Below are 14540 nucleotides of genomic sequence, written 5' to 3'. Positions count from 1 at the left end.
TCCATATTTCCTTTCTATTTTTTAATTTAAAAGTCTGAACACCCACATGCACCTTTACATAACTTTGATCATAGCTCTTGTAAAACCTGAACATCTATAATAACATCCTGACTGTTGCTTCCTTCTGTCTTATTGACGACAGTTTTCACTGCACTAGGACCAGTAATTGCTATTGAACTGCTGTTTGATATGTTCTGTTGGTTTTAAGAGTTCACTGTCTTGCCCAATCTCTTTGGATGAATTATAAATTTTATAACATTTTCCATTATTCAGACATAGATGTAGTTCACCCTTTAGGCATAAATGTAGTCTTTTTCTTCAAATTTCTGATCATGGCATCCATTTTGCTTTTACCTTGGAGAATGCTGATTCTACCTGGACTCAGGAAAGGATGAGAAATGCCCTGAATGACTCAGGAGTGCATAGCCCTTCACTTAAGAAACAATTGCATTTTTGCCTAATAATCTGAACATAAGTACACTTCCAAAATACTCAGTGTTGCATACACACTTTCACCCCTCACCAGCTTGCATCTACTTTAGAAATAACCTACCTCTGGCTTTACGTCATAGGTAGCCTTAAGCCATCCTGCTCTGAGTTATTGGACGGCTTCCTCACAAGCTGGGGGAGAAGACAGCTGGGATAGAGAGGGAACTACTAGGTCAAAGATGGTTAGAGGGATCACTCAGGATGGTAGATAAGTGCTGAAAGTGAGTAAAGGATGGGTGTTTGATCATTGTGTGATTGTAATCCAAACACGAAAGCTGTAACTATCTCACGGTGATTCAATAAATATTTTTTAAAAAATAGGTAAAGGTCCAAACATTATGGCCTCTCAGTATCTGTATTGCAAATCATAATGCCCCAAAATGGAGGGGTAGTGTAAAAAACTATGCACACTGAAGGTTGTGTGTTCACGGGCTCTCTGGACAGCTCTATCTCACCTCCCGCGTTTGGTGCCCTAGAGCCTCTCTGTGTGGCCTGGACCTGGACCGGAACAGCTGTTGGCCAAGGGTAGACGAAGGAAGAGACGAGGGCCAGGCTGGTTGATCTTAGTGGCAGTTTATTACCAGGAAGTTTAGCCCATAGAAGAACCTTATGTTATGGAGGGCCTAGGTTCTCTCAAGCACACGTTCCCCTTGCTAGTCTCCCAGTGGTCCCTCTTGTATCCCCTCTCTCTCCTTCTCCAGCTCCCTTCTAGTCTGGGCTGGGTAGTCTTTGGCTACCCAGTTAGGTAGCCAAATCAACATAAGAAAGGCCTTCCTGACTGCCCAAGGGCAAAATACCTCTTAAGGTTTTTTTCTCTTTTCCTCAGTCCATAAACCATCAACTATTACTGAGGTTATGCAGGAAGGACAGAACTGGCGTTATCCTACAGGGGAGTAAGAAGGAAATTGTCTGTCATAGAGGCAGGGGGTGGGTTTGAGTGGGTGCAGCAGGAGGGATAATGGGGACATTGGTGGTGGAAAATGTAAACTGGTGGAGGGATGGGTCTTTGAACATTGTATAACCTAAACTCAATCATGAAAGCTTTGTAACTATAGTTCATAGTGATTCATTAAAAACTTAAACAAACTTAAATAATTTATATTAACTAAGAATAAGTAATATATACTTATGTTGTTGTTTAAAGGAGTCAGATTTTTGTACTGATCATATAGACAAAAACCATGGGATGATTTTATGGCAGGGTAAAAATTGAACTTCAAACACCATTAACATAAGCAAAATGTTCTCCACTCTCTAACCTCCGTTTCCTTTGATTTGTATTAAACCTAAGAAGAAGAAAGAGAAGCAGATGCTATCCTGGTATCCGAGGGATAGTGATAATAGTCGCATAGCCAAGGATGTCACTATGGATTCTATATGAACATAGGTGCCTTGAGTGCACATATGCACATGCTCACACATGAACTCTCAAGGAAATCACCAGGAATCAGAGTGGTTTGAGACATGAGCTGAACATCAAGTCACAATTATGAGGACTTTGGGTCCTTTTTTTTTCCTAATCCCAGATCACTTGACTTCACTTAACTTCCCGTTAGTCGTCGATTTGCTCGAGCGGGCGCCAGTAACGTCTCCATTTGTCCCTGTCGCGTGCTAGTGTAGCCCAATGGCATCTGTTCGCTCCGGGAACATGAAGGGCCTCAAACCGATCATTCATGATCTTCACGAAGAAGTCTGACCATCTGGAAGGTGGGCAGCCACGCGGTCTTTTGACATCCCGTGGAATCCAGTCAGTAACAGCTCTAGTCCAGCGGCGGTTGTCTTTAAATCTCATTACGTGACCAGCCCATCTGATTTTCGACACCTTGGCAAATGAGACAGCATCCCTGATTCTTGATCGTAGACGGATGTCAGAACTCCGGATTCTTTCTCTCATTTGAGTGAAACATGATATTCCAAGCATAGCTCTTTCTATTCTTCTTTGGGAGACCTGAATAGCGTTCTCATTTTGTTTGCATAGGGCCCAGGTCTCTGAGGCATATGTTAATGCAGGAAGAACAGTGGAATCAAAGAGATGTGCCCGGAGCCAGAGGTTCTTCGTCCTCTTAGCTATTTCTTCCACGTTCTTGAAGGCGTTCCAAGCCGCTCTCTTCCTCCTGCTCAGCTCGGGTGCCAGGTCATTTGTCATGTTGACCTCTCGACCTAGGTACACATAGCTGTTGCATTCGGAGATGGTGGTTCCGTTGAGAGCGAATGGGGCGTCAGGAACAAGGCTGTTTCTCATAAACATTGTCTTCGTAAGATTCAGCTGTAGTCTTACCTTTCCACACTCACAGTCAAAGTCGGCCAGCATTTGTGCCGCTTGGCTGATGTTTGGTGTTATTAAAACAATGTCATCAGCAAAGCGGAGGTGGTGTAGTTGCCGACCATCTATCTTCACTCCCATTCCTTCCCATTCCAGTCGTCGCATGATGTTCTCGAGGGTGGCACTGAAGAGTTTCGGTGAAATGGTATCACCCTGCCACACCCCTCTCTTGACATCAAGGATCATTTCTTTGTAGAATGGTGAGATCCTGGTAGTGAATCCGCAATACAGCTCATGGAGGATCCTGATGTATTGGGCTTGAATGCCCTGATTGGCTAGGGCTTCAATGACCGCTTCCGTCTCAACAGAATCAAAGGCCTTCTTTAAATCAATGAACGTTAAACAGAGCGGCATCTTGAACTCCTGAGAAACCTCAATGAGCTTGGTTATTGTGTGGATATGGTCGATGGTGCTGAATCCTTTGCGGAACCCTGCTTGCTCGCATGGTTGTCCTTCATCTAGTCCTAATCCTAATCCCAGATGATCATGTATATATTAGAAGCAAACCTGAGCCTAGATTATTTGAAGGGAAGTCTTCTATGTCTTCAGAGCCCAACCAAGGAAGTTTTAGAGTTTACTTACATATATAAAAGAGTAATTAAGTTTCTTAATGAAGACTGATTCTCAAAAAGAAATCAAAAAGGGTATTAGAAAATGCTGAGTCACATTTTGTTCCCCAAAAGATACACTTAATTTCTTTCCTCCAATACCTCAGAGTTTGACCTTATTTGGAAAATGGATCATTGAAGATATAATTAGCCAAAATGAGGTAATATTGGAATAGAGTGAACCCTTAGTTCAATACAACTGGTATTCTTAAAATAATGGGGGGGGGCACGATATGAAAAAAAAACTAGGGAAAATGTGAGGGAAAATGTGATAAGAGGTCAAGTTTGGAGATAGTTGTTTACAAAACTAGGATTGTCAAAAGCTAAGAGGCAAGTGAGAAGTCTCCCACTTAGCCACTAAAAAGAGCATGGCTCTGCCAAGATACTTATTTAAGACTTCAAATAAGTATTGCTGCTGTTTTAAACCACCTGATTTTAGGTACTTTTTTGAGGCCTGGGAAACTAATATAGGGAGCAAGCTAAGGTGACAGTGTAGGAAGCGATTCCATTGCAATATGGAATGGAAGTTTTGCACACTGGGTCCCTGTATTTGTTAGATGCTCTGTAGTTAGCAGAAGATCCTCTGGAAAATTCTATCCAAAGGCCAGAATATGTGGGCTATGTCACTAGTAAGTATTCATATAAGAATTGTGGTTCTTTGGATATGAAATAAGATATCTATGGGACTCAGAAAACTACCCCTCTATCACATCAAGGATCTTCAGATTTTTGAGTAAATGAGATGTAGATTTAGGTGTTATGAAAACTTTGATAAGATTAAAATATGATCAAGAGCATAGTTTTCTCGGAGCATATCTGTGTGTTACCATATAGCAAGCGATGGGAGATGGAGGGAGAAGAAAGAGTGAGGAGGGGTGAGAAGAAAATGAAGAAAAAATAGGTGTTGGTGGAAAAAGAGGAGAGGACAATTATTTCCTGCATTTTCTTGTACCCTTCACTGAAAAGGAGCTTATGAACTGCAGTCCAATTTAATCATATACCTTGGTTTTGCATAGATGTCTACCTTTTCTCCCTTTTTCTCTATTTTACTCTTCAAAGTTAATATTCATTGTGATAGATCCAACAAAACATCACCATCATTGCATCACCCTTATCCAACCATTGACTCCTCAGTCAGACTCTTCTATTTTCATCTAGATTTAAAGCCACCACCTACAACACCATGCTGTTGCTTTCTGACTGTGAGTTAGTTTATTACTCTGAACTGGATATTCCATGAGCACCTTTTTGAACTATGGTACCCCAAGCCCTGACATCATATCAAAAAGGTATAAGGTTCCCAAAAATATGGGGGGAAATGAATGATGTATGAATGAGAATAACATAATTTAAGCACTAGAGTTCATCCCCACGGGCCCTATGAGCTGGCCAGGTGTCCTGCATCTGGTGTCATTTCCCAAACCCATTTGAGAAATTCACCCGATTCTTGGATACCAGGGCCATATCCTTCCCTGGCCTCTGTACAGGACTCTCATCAGGTTCAGTGTTGGCTTCAGTTTAGGAAAATAAATAGGCCTCCCTTTAGACACAACATAGCCAGCTAATTTATACAAGAAGGAGATTCCAGGCCCCCTTCTTCCTGGACTTGAGCAGAGAGAACATGATGAAGAGTTCCAGTGTGAGTTATTGCATGCAGCCTGGCCCCTCGCTAACATCAGGGCCTTCTGCTCCTTTGACAAAGTTTTATGTTCTAAATCATTAAGGTTTTCTGCCAAAACACAACATGTTTCTCTTTAAAGGCCCTTGTTCCCACTCAGAAGTTTCTTAATCAGAAACAGTGACTAACTGTTAAAGTCCAAATGAAGGAAATAAAATTAAATGTTCCAATTGCTTTATGCTGATTTGGGCTTTGGTTTCATTTTATTATTTTCTTTATAAGCCTTATGTTCATGGAGTTCCCCAATGCCCAACACTCACTCTATTGTGGAGGGCAAGGAAGGTATAATGTGCAAACCAAACGTAACTAAGTTAAACCTTCTCTAAATCATATGCAAATACTGATGAATGAAATGTAAAGTGCCAATATGTTAAATAGACATACGGGGCCTATGGTTGGGAAATTGCTGTGTGTGTGTGTGTGTGTGTGCCACTAATGGCGCTGGAGCATTTTCAGGATCAGAGACAATAGTTCAGGAACACAGAGGATTGAGCCCGTTTATACGTCTTTGAATGGATTACACTCCTTCCTCTATTCGTGAAGGTCATTGCAGTTGGCTTCCTTAATCTGACCAGATGCCTGCAATATGGTAATTAAGTATAGTCTAATCCAATAGTGAAGCAGAGAAGTCTAGAGTAAAGGAAGCAAGAATGAGAAATGGGCCTAGAGAGACTTAGAACCATTAATGTTAGAGTGAAAAAAGAATATCGATTTCTTTGCCACATTATACAAATGAAAATAGCAACCAGAAAGCCTTCGACTCCCAAAAGGAGAAAAAAAAATACTTCATGCTATTTTGTCTTTAATAGATGAAAGAATGCATGAAGGAATTGGCAGGTCAAATAAAAACTCAGCACAATTCCTGGATCAAAGTTCACTCTCTCTCTCACACACACACATACGTGTGTATGTGTGTGTGTGTGTGTGTGTGTATTATATTTGATAATAGAAGAAGCCAGAAAGAATATAATGGTTAGGGTTCATGTCTTGCGTATGACTCTGGATTGATTTCAAGCACCATCTTGGTCTCCTGAGTGATCTCTTGAGCACAAAGTCAGGAGTAGTAACCCTGAAGTACTCCTGACTCCAGTCCCCTAACCTCCCCAGTGATTACAACAAAATAATAGTAGTTCACACAAGGGCTAAAATGACCAAATATTTGCAATGTTCTTCATAGAATATTCCACAACAAATGCTATGTTTTATTAATTTTACTTTGAAACCACTTCAAATTTAGAAAACATTTATGAATAGGTTTCTTTGTGCCTGTTTTTCCACATTATTTCAGTATATGTCTCCTAAGAACAAAAACATTTTCTTATAGTTACTCAATTCAAGCAATTTGTCATTCAACAGTACTTTTTTAAAAATCTACCATTTATTTTCAAGTTTAATCATTGTCTTAATAACATCATTCGCGGCATTTTTCTTCTATAGAAACCAATCCAGTACTATCTCCGACTCCATTGCCATCTCATAAGTCTCTTTCACCTGAAGTTTCTCAGTCATTCTTTGTCTTTTATGAAGTTGACATTGTTGAAACATACAGTCCAAAACTTCTACAGAAACAATCATTTTGGATTTGCCTGACATTGTTGATTAAACTTAAGAGTACACCCTATTGACTGGAACTCTGCCTGAGTGATGTTAGTTCTACTCATGATTTAAGTCTGGATGCACACCATACTTTGTAAGTTCTTTGAAGAATGTAAATAATCTGATCCTTATCAATTTCTACAAGGATTTTACCAAATAATAATAGTTCAGTCCTTTACTTGTTGGGTTATAATCTACTGTTTACATAGTTGGGCTTTAAAGTTATCACAGATTTGTTCATAAATAAAAACAGTTCAGTCCCCACCAGCTTAGCTCTTTGAACAAGTATCTTCACTGTCTTGCTTTCCTTTTCTTCCCTTTTAAAAAATTTTTGGCAATACAAGACATTACCGCATTCTGCTCTATTTAGATCTATTTTTTTCTATTTCATCCCATTCCCCAAATCAGGCTTTGTTCAGGGATTTCTGGTTTGTTTGAGTTCGTTTTCTAAAATCAAGAATACCCAAGGGTTAGCTGTGTTCATTGCTTTTGGGGTACCATTGCTTCAGCCTACTGATAAACAGTTTTTAAAATATCTGTATAGATAATGCAGATTATTTGAGAATATTCTGGCTTTTTGCTCTTTCTTTTATGTATCACCCTACTTAACAGTGTAAATTCTAGGTTTGAAATAACTATAGATAATATATTTGTTCATTTGCTTAATTCTAGAATGCAGCTACCCATGGTGTATTCAATATGCCAAAAACAGTAACAACAAGTCTCACATTGGAGATGTTACTGATGCCTGCTCAAGCCAATCGATGAACAATGGGAGGACAATGCTACAGTGCAGTACTACTTAAACAAAATAACTTTAAAATGGCTATATCTATACCACTACAAAAAGGGAAATTAACTTTTTTAAAAAATGTCCAATTCAAACAATCAAAGCACAGTGTACTTTGTAAGTGAGTTAAATTAGTTTTATTCTCCCTCTTGGCAAGGTTACGTTATTCCACTGAAGTAAAGGTAGATTTCATTTTAATCTGTCCAGATAGCTTTATGGCTTTCTATCATACTCATTGCCGATTTTATTTTGTTTTTAACTTGTTGGAGGAGAGTATGATACTGAAATTAAAACTCAATTATGTATTTATTCAAAATTGTGTTGCCATTTCTCTTTCCATTCTTCCTCGATTTCTTCACCTCCAACAATTTATAAATAAATAATTCATTGGTCTCTTGGTTATTCATTATGGATACTTTTTTAAAATGAAAAAAGTAGTTACAAGATATTTAAAAATAAAAAATTAAAAAGGCATGTGTATAGTTTTCTTAATGGACTAGAGCCATTACTGACTGGATTCCATGGGATGTCAAAAGATCGTGTGGACGCCCACCTACAAGATGGTCAGACTTCTTCATCAAGACTCTGAATGATCGGTTTGAGGCTCTGCATGTTCCTAGAACGAACAGATGCCACTGGGCTACGCTAGCATGCAACAGGGATGAATGGAGACGTTACTGGCACCTGCTCAAGTAATTCGATGAATAATGGGGGATCAAGTGATCAAGTGATAGTTTTCTTATTTCCCCTTCTTACCCAAAGAATGTTATTAGTTTGCACTTTTTTTCCACTTAACACTCTATCTCAAAAATGATTCACATCAATAGCTGAGATCAGCACCAGGAGGATTACTCCATAGTTTAGAGGCCAGCTGGGCATTCTAGGGGAAAGGGCAGCTCAGATAGAGAAGGGAGCACCAAATAAAGGGTGTTTGGAGGATCCTCCCAGGAGGGGAGATGCATGTTGAAAGTAGACTATGGACTGAATATGTTTGCCACTCAATGCCTCTTTTGCAGACCACAACACCCAAAAGGAGAAAGAAAACAAAAGGGAATGCCCTGCCACAGAGGCAGGGTGGGATGGGGGGGAAGGGGGTGGGAGGGATATTATCCATGGTGGTGGAAAATGGGCATTGGTGGAGGAATGGATATTTGATCATTGTATAATCAAAACCCAAGCACAAAAAAATTGTAAATCTACAACTGTACCTCATGGTGTTTCACTAATAAAAAAAAAGAAGAAAAATGATTACATCAGATTATAGAAGCATGCCTAAAACTTTTTATTTGTCTTCAAATGAAAATATACCATTTTTTCAGAAAGTCACAAATATTGGGGCGTTTAAGTAATCGCTAATATTTTGTAGTTCAAATAATACTGCATGGTAAACTGTGAATGTATATTTTTTCCTTATGTAGGTATTGCTTCGAGGTAAATTATTACATCATAGTCTAAGCACATATGCAATTTTGTTGGATTGAATCCAATAAAATAATGTCACTTGAATCCTCACCAACAGTGTGTATCATTTCTTTCATAGTCTTACCAATGACATATATTAAATAGTTGAGAAAGTTCATTTAATTGATTGGTAAATAAATTTAAACAGCTGTGTTTGCTCCATGGGGTATGTGTTCTTGTCTTTATGCCTTAATCGTTTTTTCTGCAAGCATTTTGATAATTTCCCCTTAATTTTAATTTTTCTTTTATATGCTAGTCCATTATATGTTATGTTATTTATCAAATATTTTCTACCAATTTATTATCTGTCTTTTAGCATTCTTCATGGCATTTCTGCTCTGAATTTTTTTTCTAGGGGTGGGTGTTTGTAGCCACATCTGTTTTGTGCTGTTGGCTACTTTCAGCTTGATACTTTGGGGTTGTTCCAGAAGGTTCTTTGGTGGACATGTAGTGTCAGGGATGGAACCCAGACCCTTACATGTAAAGACTACACTGCCTCACCCTCTGCCATACATTTAAAGTAAGGTATATTTATCAAGATTTCTATGCTTCTTGACTTTTAGTTACAGCCGTAAGAACTTTTCCTACAATATAATAAAATAAAAATTTATCTACTATAATTCCATCTATAATTTTATTTTGTAGATTCATTCATCTCCTGATTCATTCAGTTTATTTTATGTATGTTGTGAAGATTGGAATTTTATCTTGTTCTAAATGACTATTGATTCATTTTAATTATTTAAAATTCCATAGTAACCAGATTAAATTTTTCCATAGATTTGGATTATTTCCTGACATTTTATTTTGTTTCACTTTGCTTTAGGTCTCACAGCATTATTTTACAAGTTAGCTATAGACATTTTAAAGCACATTTTAATTTCTGGATGCCTATCATACCTCATAGAACTTCTGTCTACTGTTTTCTTAATATTCTATTTATTTTGCATTTACTTTTTCTTTGTTTTGCTCACACTTCGATGTTCCCAAGGTTTACTCCTAGCTGTGCTCAGGGTGGGCTGCATTCAAGGCAAACACCTTTCTTGTTATACTATCTCTCCAGGCTCTCACAATTTTTGCAGACTCATTTCCCTAAAACTTTAGTATCAACCCCTCTAGCTATGAAAAATAATGCATATTTATTTTTTAATTTTTTTTTTTTTGCTTTTTTGGGTCACACTCGGTGATGCTCAGGGGTTACTCCTGGCTCATGCACTCAGGAATCACTCCTGGCAGTGCTCAGGGAACCATATGGGATCCTCGGAATCGAACCTGTGTCAGCCATGTTGGCTGCGTGCAAGGCAAATGCACTACCCGCTGTGCTATCACTCCATCCCCTTATTTTTTAAATTTTGATACCTATTATTTTATGATCCTGGTATACTCTTTCCAAAAGTATGGATTTTTTTTTTATTTTTTAAATCTCAAAGTGTGAATGTGTGTTTAAACATTTTTCTTACTTTAAAAACTTATATTTTATAAACCTCTCTATTTTAAAAGAAAAATAATTACAAATCTTTGAAAAGTATAAGGCAATTGACCTTATACTCTGGTCAAGAAATAAAATTTTACTTGCTATACCAGGAATCCTTCCATGTGCTCCATCACAATCACAGTCTCCTACACTCACTCCTAAAATAGCCACTATACTGATTGTAGTATTCATGTCTTGCTTTCCCTTGTTTTCAAATACCATGTCTTCATCCTTAATAAACCATAGGTAAAGTTTATTCTTGTTGACCAAAAAATTCAAATACAGGGGGAATGGTGTTGCCAGCAGGTGAACCTGTACCTGCAGGACGAGTGCATCAGCAGCCTGATGGTAATTTCAGGCTTTCCAAAATTGTTACACCCACAGCTACCCCAAAATTGTTGTTGTGCCTTTGCTGGACGCCAACAGCTTGGGACCAAGTCTTTGTTTTTTGGGTCACATTCGACAATGCATAGGGGTTACTCCTGGTTCTGTAGTCAGAAATCACTCCTGGCAGTGCTCAGGGAACCATATGGGATGCTGGGAATTGAATCCAGGTAGGCCAAGGGCAAGACAAATGCCCTACCTACTGTGCTATCACTCCAGCCCCAACTTGGGACCAAGTTTACCAAGAAATTAAACGGCCAAAAGTTAGGTGGGAGACACACCTACAAACCACTTTTGGCTCAGCTATACAAGCTCATTTATTGGTCTTATTTCAGAAATCCATAAATAAATCTTAAAAGAGATCAAAAGTCACAAATAATCTCAGACCCGCTCATAGCTGAACAGACTGGGGTAAATCAGAGGGACATGGGTGAGCCTGGAGCCTGCCCAAGCAGAGCTCCCAGCAGCTGCTTGCTTCCACAATGCAAAATCATCACCATACCCCAGGCCTGACTCCACTATCTCAGGACAGACCTCATCAAAATATAATCTTCTGAAAATTCAAGTATGCGGACTTTGTGACTGAAATCTCCAGGCTTTCTCAGAGTTGGGATGGGCTATCTCCCCACCACTTTCCAATACTCCTGGAAGCACTGGCAGTCACCACTATGAACAAACTCCAGTGCCTCCATGTAAGCTCTACTACCTGCCTTGCTTCACAGACCCATAAATGAATCTTAAAAGAGATCAAAAGCCACAGTTAATCTCAGACTCACATATGGCTGAACAGACCAGGGTAAATAGGAGGAAGACTGGGTTGGCCTGGTGCTTACCCAAGCAGAGCCCCTGGAAGACACTTGCTCCCCCAATGCAAAATCACTGCCATGCTCCCAGCCTAACTCCACCATCTCAGGACAGATCTCAGCAAGACTTAATCTGATGAAAATTCTGGTATGTGGAATTTGTGACTGAAATCTCCAGGCTTTCTCAGGGTCAGGATAGACTACTTCCCCACACCTCTCAGTACTTCCAGAAGCCTCTGCAGTCACAATCTGCTTTCTAAAGCTACCACCCAATTGAAAAGCTACTCCAGCCTTACCATGCCAATAAAAATACCAAATGCCCTGAACAAACACCATGACCTCTTAGCACCTGTATTAGAAACATAATGACAAAAGGAAAAGGAGAGAGAGAGCAAGAAGGAAAGTGCCTTCTATTGAGGGAAACTGGGGCTTGGGGGTGGAGTGTTGGGGGACAGTGGTAGGGAAACAGGGGACATTGGCAGTGGGACATGTACACTGGTGGAAGGATGGGTGCTGGATGTATGACTGAAACCCAATTATGAACAGCTTTGTAATGGTCTATCTAATGGATGTTCAATTAAAAAAATTTTAAAGTAATGTGGAGTTCATGTCCAATATAATCAGCTTAATCAATGAATGAATAAATAGCAGTAGTCCTACATTAAAAAATTCTAGTACTTGTCTAAAATCTCATATAATATATTGATTTCTCTTCTATTTCTGTCTTTTCTATATAGTTTGTTTGATGGCAGTGAGGAGCTGCTAGTCCTATAAGGTTTTAATAATCTGGATTTTACCAATTGTTAACCCAGTATATATTTCATTATAATCCTCCTAGAAATTTTCATTTCTTATAAATTGGCAGCTGGGTCCAGAGGATTGATGAGACTCAGATTTGATCACCTTTAGGAAGATTATTGGCAATATTACATGATTTCACCAGGGAATAGATAATGTTAAGCATTAAATATGGCTTGATGTAACAAGTCCTCGATATTTGATGCCCCAGTCCTTTTTCTTTTTCTTTTCCCTCATTCTCTAGTCATTTTGATCGTATGTAATTCCTTCTGGTGTATTTTCAGAACAGAGAAAGTTTAGAATTTTTAAGTGCTTCTAAAAATTTCTTGTTTATAAAAGAAAACTCTGTTCTCTCTTTCTCTTGATTCTTGTCTCCATTGTTACCCACACATGAAACCAAGAAGACAACTTTCAGCATCTTGATGGTCAGAAGTAAACCCCACCTGTGGGATCTGCAGAGCAGAGAAACCAACTGCCAGAACTGCCAGATAGATTGGTTCCATCATGGAATAAGATCTAGAAGTTAAGAAAACCCAAGAGATGAAACTCTGTAGTTTGGGTTTTGTAACTTCTATTAAAATCCAGAATAATGCACAGTTCTGAAAAAATCATACCTTGTTTTAGTATAGGGGTATTGTAGAAATGAAGGATTCCTTAAATATTAGCTGCCCAAAAGTCCCATGACCTAAGAACGATCTTTTTTAAATTTTATTTTTAATTTTATTTTAAGAACCATGATTTGCAATATTGATATTAGCAGGGTTTCATGCAAAAACTATTCAGACACCATACCCTCCACCACAGATTTTGTCCACCTTGTCACCTTTCCTTCCCCAATATATGTACACATCCCCACTACAGTGATGTGCTTCCTATTAAAGACCAGTTCTCAGGTGATGACCTCTTTGAATACTTATTGCTTCTTTACTATGTTACTTTATATACAAATAGTTGGAATGAGAGGGACAGATATAGAATAATCTCCCGCATATGTGGTACATAAAATAACCTGAAGACAATCCTACCTCAGTTATATAATAAAAGCTGCTCTGGGGGGGAGTATCACAACAGGACCATTGCACTGTGACAGTTCAGCGCCCCCGGGGTGGAGAAACAGAGACTCGGGTTGGAGAGTCCTTTCTCCTTCCTCAGCAGCCTGTCACCAGGACATGCTCCAAGTCAGCTTTGTTTACTCTTGATTGTTTACTTGTCGAAAATAATTTTTTTATCATTTGGGCATTACATCGTTTCCAGAAAAAATATAATTTACAGTTTTTAAGAGGAAACTTGCAAAATCTCAGTATTTAGCTTAGACGGTATTTCAATTGTGAAAATCAGAGCTGATAACAAAAATAAATGATTATATTGAGCTTAACTTGCTTTTGCAAATGTTCTAAGGCTGAAGAGATAGCTCAACAAGCTGTAGTACATGCCTTGCATGCAGGAGGGCCAGGACTCATTCCTAGCATTGCATATGGTCTCCTGAGCACCACCAGGTGGGGTCCCTGAGCACAGAACCAAGAGCACACCATGAGGTGATCTCTCAGGAGCAGGTCAGGTCATGTTCCTGCCCAACCAAAGCCCCAGCAGCTGCATCCACACCCCCAGTAGCTCCAGCTGGATTTGACCACCTCATAACTGAGCTGCACAAGGACACTAACCTGCTAAAAACTTCGAGTACACTAGGTTAGTTTGGACTGAGAACTCTTGACCATTCTGGAATTGAGATGATTGACCTTGCCCAGCATCTACATACTTCCAGAAGCCCTGGCAGCCACACCCTGGTCCCAGTGTCATTACCATGTAAACTCATCTACTGGCCCTGATCCAGAGACTCATAAGTAAGTCATGAAAGATATCAACAGGCCACAAAAATCTCTCAAATCTCCAGTCCTTGCTGAGATCTCCAGGGAAGTCTCAGAAGAGAAGTTGGCCACATTCTTGTCCAGCTGAAACCCTTCAGCCACACCCACACCCTAATGCTACCACCATGCCTCTGGCCAAACTGCCCAGTTAAATACTTTGGATTTTCTCACGTGTGTGGCTGCACCAGACATCTGCAAATTCTATGATGGCAACATTACAGGAGAAGCACAACAGATTCAATGGGAATGTAATGTAGAAACCAACTAACCT

The sequence above is a fragment of the Sorex fumeus genome, unplaced genomic scaffold, assembly GCF_029834395.1.
Source record: "Sorex fumeus unplaced genomic scaffold, SorFum_2.1 ptg000033l, whole genome shotgun sequence".
In the NCBI taxonomy this organism is placed as follows: domain Eukaryota; kingdom Metazoa; phylum Chordata; class Mammalia; order Eulipotyphla; family Soricidae; genus Sorex; species Sorex fumeus.
Note: the sequence above shows the minus strand (reverse complement) of the source record.